Raw genomic sequence first — 10,136 nt, 5'->3', positions numbered from 1 at the left:
CAGCAGTCTCTGGCACTGATTGGCCAGCTAGGGACGAGGGTGCAGATTGGCCAGCATGTCCCAGCTCTAAGGATTTAACCCAGGGTGGCGGGGGCCACCTGGACCCTCTTAATGTTGTTCCAGCAGCCCCACCCTACCCATCCTGAGCTAGGAATGGGAAGCTGGCTGGGCAGATGCTGCAGGTCTAGTCCAGTGCCCATTTGGAGGTTAGAAAGGTATTTTTTCTCCCATTTAGTGGAGGACCAGGGAGTTTTCTGCCTTCCTTGCAGCTAGAGTGACAAGATGGCAAGTGTGAAAAATCAGGACAGAGGGTGAGGGGTAATATGCACCTATATATGACAAAGGCCCTGTCATAAGCATAAAGCTAAGGGTAGCATAAAATCCCTCTTCACCCTATAAAGGGTTAATTCCTCTTTACCCTGTAAAGGGTTAAGATGTTCAGATAACCTGGGTGGCACCTGACCAAAAGGACCAATAAGGGGAGAAGATACTTTCAAATCTGTGGGGGAAAGTTTTTTTGACCTGTGTCTCTTGGAGTCAACAAGGGAACAGGGCAGGAAAAATACATCTTCCTAAAACATATCGACCCTAAGCATCTAATATTGCAGAAATAGTAAGTAATAGAAAGAAATGCATTAGACTGTCCTTTGTTTTAGCTTGTGAATTTTCCCTGTGCTAAGGGGGAGGTTTAACCCTGTTTCTGTAATTTTAAAGTTTTGCCTAGAGGGGAAATCCTCTGTGCTTTTGAATCTTTTGTTATTCTGTAAAGTACTTACCATCCTGATTTTACAGAGGTGATTCTTTTACCTTCTCTTTAATTAAAATTCTTCTTTTAAGAACTCAATTGATTTTTCATTGTTCTTATGATCCAAGGGTTTGGGTCTGTGTTTCCAGATGTTTTCTTTCTTTTTGTTTTTAATAAAATTTCCCTTTTTTTAAGAACAGGATTGAGGCTTTGTGTCCTATGAGGTTTGTGCAAGTTATTTAATTATCTGGTGGCAACAGCTCATTCCTTTGGTTTCTTTCTCAGCTCTTCCCCAGAGTGGGGGTGAAAGGGCTTGAGGGTACCCCACAGGGAGGAATTCCCAAGCGCGCCTCCCTGGATTCCCGGGGGGGTTGTGCACTTGGTTGGTGGCAGCATTTACCGATCCAAGATCAGAGAAAACCTGTAAACTTGGGAGTTAATACCAGCCTGGAGTAGCCACTATTAATTTTTAAAGTCCTTGCGGCCCCCACCTTCTGCGCTCGAAGTGCCAGAGTGGGGAATCAGACTGGACAGTCTGTCTGTATTTATCTAACATGGCAAGTTTTGAAAATCACTCCCAGTCAATTCCAAAATGTCAGGAAATGTCCTAGGCCCTGGTATTCCTTTTTAGTTTCACCTTAACTGTCAGTTTCCTGGTTTCTTTTGGGGTAATTACAAATTCCTTCTAATATAGTTTACTCTAAATCACTGATATACACTATCAGCCTTTACTGCATAGTGTTGTGTGTAACTGGTAATACACTCAAGGTCGCACAGGTTATGTAGTCTTGGAATGACACAGAGGTTGAATCTCTTTAAATACAGACCTGCAACCAGGGTCCCCACAGACATTTTATTACTTTAAAAAACGTTTAGGTCCTAATTCCCTGGTAATCCCTAGTTGCTTTGGGCTGCTCCTGGGTTGCTCCTGAACAGGGCCGCCTCCAGGGTTTTTGCTGCCCCAAGCAGTGCGCGCACACACAGAAAAAAGCCGCGCTGTAGCACTTCTACTACTGCCGCTTCATTCTTCGGCGGCAATTCAGCGGCAGGTCCTTCACTCCCAGAAGGACTGAGGGACCCGCTGCCAAAGAGTCAGATGTGCTCCCTCTCTCCATTGGCCGCCCCAAGCATCTGCTTGCTGAGCTGGTGCCTGGAGCCGGCCCTGCCTGCACTGTCAGATGAGGGGATAGGGGGATCTATGTCCATTTCCCTCCTTAAAAACGCTCTGGCCTTTTAAAATTTCTTTGCCAAAAACCTCCTGAGTCTTTTAGATCTTTTCCACTTTTTTTCTCAGCCCCTCTTTACGTTTTTAGGTTTCATGTTTAGTCAAAGTCACCCTTCAGCCTTCACTGCTTTCTCCAATTTTACAATCATCGCATGTGTCTCTTATTCTTTTGCTCTAAAGCCTCTGTTTCTTCTGGAGAAGGTTGCTTTTGAAATGCCTCAAGAAGTAACTTTGAAAACTTTTTATCCATTAAACGCCTAAGAGACGCACAAATACGAAACAGCTCATTACATACAGCAATTGATGGAACAAAACTAGGAGGTGGGTTGTCATTTGTAGCAAAGGCTCTCAGCTGATCAGAATCAGGGGGGTTTGAATCTTTGGCCCTTCTCACGCCCAGCCCTAGACACTGCTGCTGTTACCGGTTTGTTTACCCTTTTTAAAGTTGGTTTCTTATGTGCCGTGGAGGCTTTGAGCTGTTCAAAATTGGAGGTTTTGAGCTCTTTGTGTCGCTTACCCACGTCCCCGGATACTGCAACTGCTGCAGGTATGTGTGCCCTTTTTAATGATGAGTCGTTCTGTATAATAAAGGCTCTGGATGTTCTGGGCTGTTCAGAACCAGGGGAAGTGGTTTCTTTGTTCCCACTCTTGGAAAATGCAGCTGCTTTAGAGAAGTTTTCTTGGCCCTTTTCAAAGACCTCCCCTCCGATCTTTCTTCTTGTAGAATAACACTTGATAAATCTGCCAACACTCATAAATAAGATGCTTTTAAACAGAAACCTGTACATGTTTTTACTAACAACAGCAAGCAAAACTAGTTTTTAAATACATGTAGATGTATATTTCAAAACCTTTACACATACTCAGCTGAAAAACAGCTAAAGATGTAAACAAGCGCAATTTCTGCTTCCACCACACGGGCGCAGCACAAACAAACTTTTTCACAGTAAAACCAAAGTGTAAAAAATACAGCAAACTAACCTAGTTTTTAACCAGGCATATGAAAAAGTTGTACAATACTCTTAATAAACACAAATTTTAGAAAAAATCAATCACTAATGTTTTATTTAAAAAAATATAGAGTGATTTTTCAGACTCTATTTCAAAACAATCTAAGTGCATAAACATTTTTTTCTAAAACTACATGTTCTATCAATAATATTTCCCTCAAAAATGTGCATTTGTTTAAACTGAAACTTTTCACAGGAAAATGTTTCCTGATCTCTGTTGTGGTCTGTGCAGCGCCCAACACAATGGGAGCCCTGAGCTTGGTTGGGATCTGTGCAGCAGCTGACTGATTCCTGAGTCCACAGGTATCCCTCCCACCCCCCCCCCAGCAACTAGGCACCCACAAATACATAAAACACATTGATACATAGGGCAATGAATATTCTGTTGGCCTACGTTGTCCCATAATAGAACAGTCCTTGAAGTTTTCATGAGTTGGTTCCCCCCTGCAGATAACATTCATAACAATAAATACCAAAATAGGCTTGTGTTCGGCATATTTGTCACAGCCGGCTCCCCTGGGCCTGGTGTTGCCAGGAAGGGCGTATTTAGAATAAATAGAGAGGAATGTGTAGGGAAAGTAAATTTCAATCTCGTCACTGAGTATTCATGGCAGAACACTGCTTCTGGGAGCTACACTCATCTAAGCAGAGAAGAGAAATAGATGGCCGGTGGCCTGTGTGACTGGAAAATCTACACATCCATTAATATGTAATATGTAGTCTTTCCATCTGTTTAGATCTTAGCACAGGGGCCATTACAACCTGAGCTAAAAGACTCTTAACCTAGGTTGTAGCGTGCTCATTATTGTCTAGGTGGCCACGCCACCACCATGGGGTGACAGAGCCCCACACTCTGTGGGTGTGGCATACAAATATAGACCAGTGGGCATGACAGAGAAATGGGATTTTGACATTTTCAGGCAATTCAGGTTCATTTCTAAATGGAAGCTAAGTATAACAGAAAAAAAGTTTAAAATTTAAGATGGTCAAAATTGAAACAAAATGTTTTGAAATGTCTGATACATTTTAATCGACGTGAAGCAATAATTTTCCCCAGATTTTTGGCTGGAGAAAAATTTCAAGATTTCATCTGATGGGGAAATTTGGTGAATCTTTTAAGGTTTTTGTGACACAGGAAAACCAATTCCTACCATGATAAGGATAAAACCTAGCTCTTGTGTAGCACTTTCCATCCATAGGTCTCAAAGGATTTTTATAAAGGAGGTCAGTAGCATTATTCCCATTGTGCATATGGGGAAACGAAGGCACAGAGCAATGCAGAAACTTTCCCAAGGTCATCCAGCAGGCCAGTAGCAGAGCTGGAATTGGAACCCAGGTGTCTTGCATATCTATTTGCTATGCATTAGGCAACACTACCTCCCATACTCCAGCAGTGTAAGTTAACTCCCCTTGGCCAGTACAGCTGATGTGGGAGCTGGGCTCAGACTAGTCAAACCCACCTGCTCAAGGCATTGTAATCAGCTTTCAGTTATTCCGTGAATTTGACTATGTGTGTTGTTCCTTGAGTGAGATAATTCAAGCCAAACCAAACCAGTGAGACAAGTGTTGAGTTTCAGAGTGCGTTTATTTTTAAATGCCTTGCACATAAAAATATGAAAGTAAATGCTAAAGCAAATCTAGTGCATGTGAAAAACAACTGAGCCACGTTTGCTAGGTAAGCCTTGTATTTAAACTATTTAACAGCTGCAGAAGTCTTGAGCGGGTTATTGACAGTCTCTCGGATTATCTTCCTGAACACAAATCTGCGGTTACCTCACACTTCTATCTATGTTTCAAAAACTTACTTGACCATCGGAAGATATTTTAATGATGAGTGGTCACCATATGACCGTTGTTTAACTAGATATGGACAGAATTTTAATCCTCTTTAATTTTAATTTCTCTTTGTTTTCCAATTGAGAGAAGCAGGTTATGAGGTTGTGTTGTAGCTTTTCCCTTGGAGATTACACGACTATTAGAAATCAGAAATCTGTAGTTCCTTGAGATGAAAGTTTTGAGACCTCTTGGGCTAAAAGGTTGAAGATCCTTTGAGATGAAGGTATTGAGACCTCTTGAAGTGGAGAATTGGAAAACCCTTGAGGTGAAGGGTTGGAGATCTTTTACGGTGAAGAACTGGAGAGCTCATGAAATGAAGAACTGGAGATCTCTGACACGTTAGTTATAAGACTTACGCATTTGAACCCTGTGTCACATGTTTACACATACCTCAGGAAATCTCATCCAGGAGAGGTGTAGTGCTGCTATGGATCTGGCACTTTGCACTCAGAGCTCTCTCCCCTTCCCCACCCCCTCGACATCCAGACACCATTCTCATGGGAGGGAAAGGGAGAAGAGGGATCTAAAGAGCCCAACAGTTCAAGGCGGCTCCACTGCCATTTCCTCCTCCCCTCTTGTGAACAACAGGACACGACAGCTCTGCCACCTTGCCCTCCTTGAGCACCAGCCTGGCAGAGGAGGGTGGCGAGCCACTGGAGCCACCCTTTCCTGCCTGGAATGGCGGAGGGGAACCCACCCTAGGCCCCCCCCGCCAGTCCCTCCCACCCAGCCTGGGAGAGGAAGCCAAGAACTGCCGGGGGAGGCTGGAGGAGCAGAACTGCTGGGGATGCATGTCCTTCCTTAGTTTCCACTTCGGTTTTTGTGCATTTAGTAGATTGCAGTTGCTGTGTGATCATGGTTTGGTGTTATTATTGGTATATTAATCAGTTACCAGACTTTCTGTGGTGTCATATTAAAATACAGAAAAACTCACACCCTTGAACAAATTGTGTTTTCTGGTATCACTTGAGGTGAAAGATTGGAGGTTCCCTGATGTAAAGGACTGGAGGTCACTTGAGTTAACAGACTGGAGGTCTTTTGAGGTGACTGTTTTATTTAAAGTTCCCTTGAGGTGAAATGCTGACAATTTCTATTTCTCCTTGGTCAACTGAGCCGCCTTCTCTTGAAACGTTACAAACTTTATCTATTATATCAGATATCTTTTTATTGTCAATAGATACCAAAATTCTTTCCGGGCCATATCCATCGTTTACGTGTTGCCAGATAGCATCTTCCTTTTGTTTTAAAATATACTCATAAGCTTTTTGCTCTAGTAGATTCTTGATTTCAGCTTCATCCACTGTTATCTTTTTTCTGTAGCCCTTCTTGCAGCAGCACTTGCATATTGAACCAATACAGACAACAGCGAAAATGCCAACGAGTCCCAAGAGCTTTGAAAAAAAATCGGTTATGTTAAAACCTCTTATTTGCATTAGACATGTTCTTTATAACTCTTTTATATCCCACCAGAAGGGTCTAGAGGATAAATCCTTTTATTTATATTTAGCTACAATGATCATCATAGAGTTTAGGCCAGAAGACACCATTACATTTGGCTTCCTTATCTGTATAAACAGGGGAATCTCAAGTAGGAGTAGAGAGGTTGTTATACCTCTGTATGTGGCAGTGGTGCGACCGCCCCTGTTATCTTATGTCCAGTTCTGGTGCCCACAATTCAAGAAGAATTTTGATAAATTGGAGAGGGTTCAGAGAAGAACCATAAAAATGATTAAGGGATTGGAAAACATGCCTTATAGTGAGAGACTCAAGGAATTCACTCTATTTAGCTTATCAAAGAGAAGATTAGGGAGTGACTTGATTACATTCGTAAGTTCCTACGTGGGGAACAAATATTTCATAATGGGCTCTTCAATCTAGCAGGCAAAAGCCTAACAAAATCCAAAGGCCAGAAATAGAAGACAGAGAAATTCAGACTGGAAAAAAGGCATTTTAACTCCCCTGGAATATGCAAAAAGGAGCTGACAAAGAGGGCCCACTCCAATCCTCAAAGGTGCTTGAATACATTTAACAATCTCGTTACAGAGTTGTTGTAGCTGCATTGGTTCCAGGATATTAGAGAGAAAAGGTGGGTGGAGAAATAACTTTTATTGGACCAAGTTCTTCTAAGGAAAGAGACAAGCTTTCGGGCTACACAGATCTGAAGAAGAACTCAGTATAAACTTGATAGCTTGTCTCTCTCACCAACAGAAGTTGATCAAATAAAAGACATTACCTCATCCACCATGTCTTTTTGAGCATCTGGACCTACATTACGTCAAGGACTCAAACATATGGGATTGCCCCAGGAAATGAAAAACTACTAACTTCCCTTTAGTTATCGAGACATTTCCCATCCATACAGGAAAAAAGAAACTAGTGAAAAAGAATTCCATACATTTTGTGACCCCAGTGAAACAAATTCAGATAATTGCACTCATTGTCTAGCTTCCACCTCTCAGACATGTGTTTTTGGAATGAGTAATCGTATATATATTGTTTGTTCTTTGCCTGAGTTCTACAATCAAGGATGGACATCCCTTTAGAAAGCTGAAGAAAGAATGAAACCTCGGCTCGCATTGTGTAGCAACTGGTGGCAGATCCTGGTTTCCTCTAATTTTTTAATAGAAACTATTTTTCCTGCATAATATAAAACACAAGTGGCAAAATTCTGGAGCAACTCAAGAAAACTGGCTGAATGAAAGCAACATTATTTCATCTCTCAAGGCTGGTGAATCTTACCTGGGAAATCTGATACTCTGTGATGTTCTTACTGAAGCAGTCAGCATATCTTCCATCCAGAAGAAGGATCACTGTCCACAAGACAGCAGGAAAAGAAGCCTTTAACAAAACGCACCAGCAGCTACTAAACTTGTGCTTATCTGTAGAGTCACTTTTGCATTTGTTGTCACTTTTCCATTTGTTGTAAAAGTAGTAAAATTTGTTTTCTCTAAGAGACGGATGTGGACATTCTGGTTGCAAAATTATGCCTAATATAAAAAAAGTCACAGCTGGCATAATGAAATGTAAGATGGTGTATGAATGTCTCAAGTGCAGCTCTTCTGGGCATTTAAGCTCAGATGCCAGTATCTTTTCAAGCACTACCAAAACAAGTGAGTATACCGACATCGATATAAGACTAAAATGTTTTTTCCATATTTCAGTAAAGTGTCTGCCAATTGCCATTTTCACCTCTGATGAGATTGTCCCCAGCCCAAAGGACATAGTGAAGTCTGAAGACTGTGTGAGTACATTCAGATATGTGAACAATTACGGACCATGAGTAAGAATAAAAAGTGAAACTAGTATTTTTTCCAGAATGTTTCATGTTCAACTGTGCCACTGTGATACTTCCTTAGATGAACAATTGTTGGCTTGTGTGTTGACAAACTGGATAACTTCAATTTCCAAAGCAGTCAGATTTCAAACAATTCAACTAGGGGATCAGAAATCTATTTCTAGTTCTTTGCTACAGTTTGTTCCTAACTTCTCAGTGGAGATCATTTTTTCTGCAATAAACAGATCATTCCTTTATAGATGTAAAATATGAGGTTTCTGAAACTTACGTTAAATCAAATAGTAAAGCATTATGTCTCAAAAGAAAGAAGATAACCTCAGCTAAAAGTCCATTATGGTTGAGTGGTGAATTGAATGCAGCAATAGAAAAAATGCAACAGATAACAAATGTAAAAAGGGAAGTAAGCACAATCAATATAAATTAAAAATTATGATGTGTAGAACACTGATAAGGAAAGCTAAAGACATCAGGGAAAACTACACAGATGGTAGGGCTAGAGAAAATAAGGACTTTTAAAAGTATATTAGAAACAGAAGAAATCCTAGCAAATATTTTTGTTCTGAATTTGGAAAGAGGTTGGATAATGTTTTTGTGAGGATGCTGAACTACTTTCCAGTCTTTTAGTAATGAAGGATGATGCTAAACATTATCTAATAGTGATAAATATTTTTAAATCAGCAGATTTGGATAACTTGAACCCAAGAGTCCTAAAAGACTTGGCTAAGGAGGTCTCTGGCTCAATAATGTTAATTTTTAATAAATCTTGGAATCCAAGGGAAATTCCAGAAGACTAGAAGGCTGCTAATATTGTGTCAATATTCAAATATGGAAAGGGAGATAATCTAGTTAAATAGGCTGATTAGCCTAACATTGATCCCTGGAAAAGATGGTACAGCAATTGATAAAGAATTAAATGATTGGAATATAATTAATGGCAGTGAGGATGGTTTTATGGAAATAGGTCTCTTTGATCTAGCAATTCTAATTCAAATAAGGCACCCATTTCCAATGGATAACCATTGGATAACTCTTAAGGGAAGTGGTGAACTTTGCATCTCATGTGGCTTCTAATCCACACTGGCTGCCTTTCTGGGACATGATTTAACCAAACACAAATCATGGGGCTCAGCACAGGTAACTGGGTGAAATCCTCTCTCCTTCCTCCCAGGAAAATATCGTAACCATTGGGCTAGTTTGGGGCTGACCTCATTCAGTTGTTCCTGTAGGCGCTGTTCCATTTGTATAAATAATTAAATAAGTAGCCAGGCAGTAATTGACTATATAGACCAGTGCTCAGGGCAGTCCCCTATGAGGACACAGCCCATGGCCAGGTCCCTGCTGTGTCAGCTGGTTAATTATTTATACACAGTGAAACAGATAGAAGAGGAGAGATGTAGAGGGCACTGCCACAGCATGCCATCTAGCCTGGTGGTTAGTGCACTCAGCAGCAATGTAGGAGAGCCTCATTGACTTGGCTGCTTTGTGCGGCTCTTCCAGACAGCAGCGGCAGAAGAAAAATCAACTGGAGAAAAATTGGAAACTGATGAAATGACAGGAGGGGGGCTGCTCAGGGCTGGGAGTGAAACACTGCACTTTACACATTGCAACACTGTCATAACTTTAGTCCCAGATTTGGACCTTAGCGTCCAAAATATGGGGGTTAGCATGAAAACCTCCAAGCTTAGTTACCAGCTTGGACCTGGTACTTGCTGCCACCACCCAGAAAATTAGAGTGTTTGGGGGCACTCTGGTCCCCCTGAAAAACCTTCCCTGGGGACCCCAAGACCCAAATCCCTTGAGTCTCACAACAAAGGGAAATAATCCTTTTTCCTTTCCTCCCTCCAGGTGCTCCTGGAGAGATACACAGACACAAGCTCTGTGAATCCAAACAGAGTGACTCCCCCTCTCCGTTCCCAGTCCTGGAAACAAAAGCACTTTCCTCTTCACCCAGAGGGAATGCAAAATCAGGCTAGCAAATCCAACACACACAGATCTCCCCCTGATTTCTTCCTCCCACCAATTCCC

General features: G+C 41.5%; 1 long non-coding RNA gene across 1 annotated transcript; it reads right to left on the bottom strand.

The window, feature by feature from the left end:
* Positions 1-6,051: 6,051 nt before the first annotated feature.
* LOC115638180 lies at positions 6,052-8,090 on the bottom strand. The gene is made up of 2 exons (XR_003997399.1): positions 7,556-8,090; positions 6,052-6,207 (listed from the first exon to the last, which is right to left on the bottom strand). It is a non-coding gene; the product is annotated as an uncharacterized LOC115638180 (long non-coding RNA).
* Between the last annotated feature and the right edge of the window lie 2,046 nt (positions 8,091-10,136).

This window comes from Gopherus evgoodei, chromosome 21 (assembly GCF_007399415.2).
Source record: "Gopherus evgoodei ecotype Sinaloan lineage chromosome 21, rGopEvg1_v1.p, whole genome shotgun sequence".
Taxonomy (NCBI): domain Eukaryota; kingdom Metazoa; phylum Chordata; order Testudines; family Testudinidae; genus Gopherus; species Gopherus evgoodei.
This window is presented reverse-complemented; position numbering and strand designations above follow the sequence as displayed.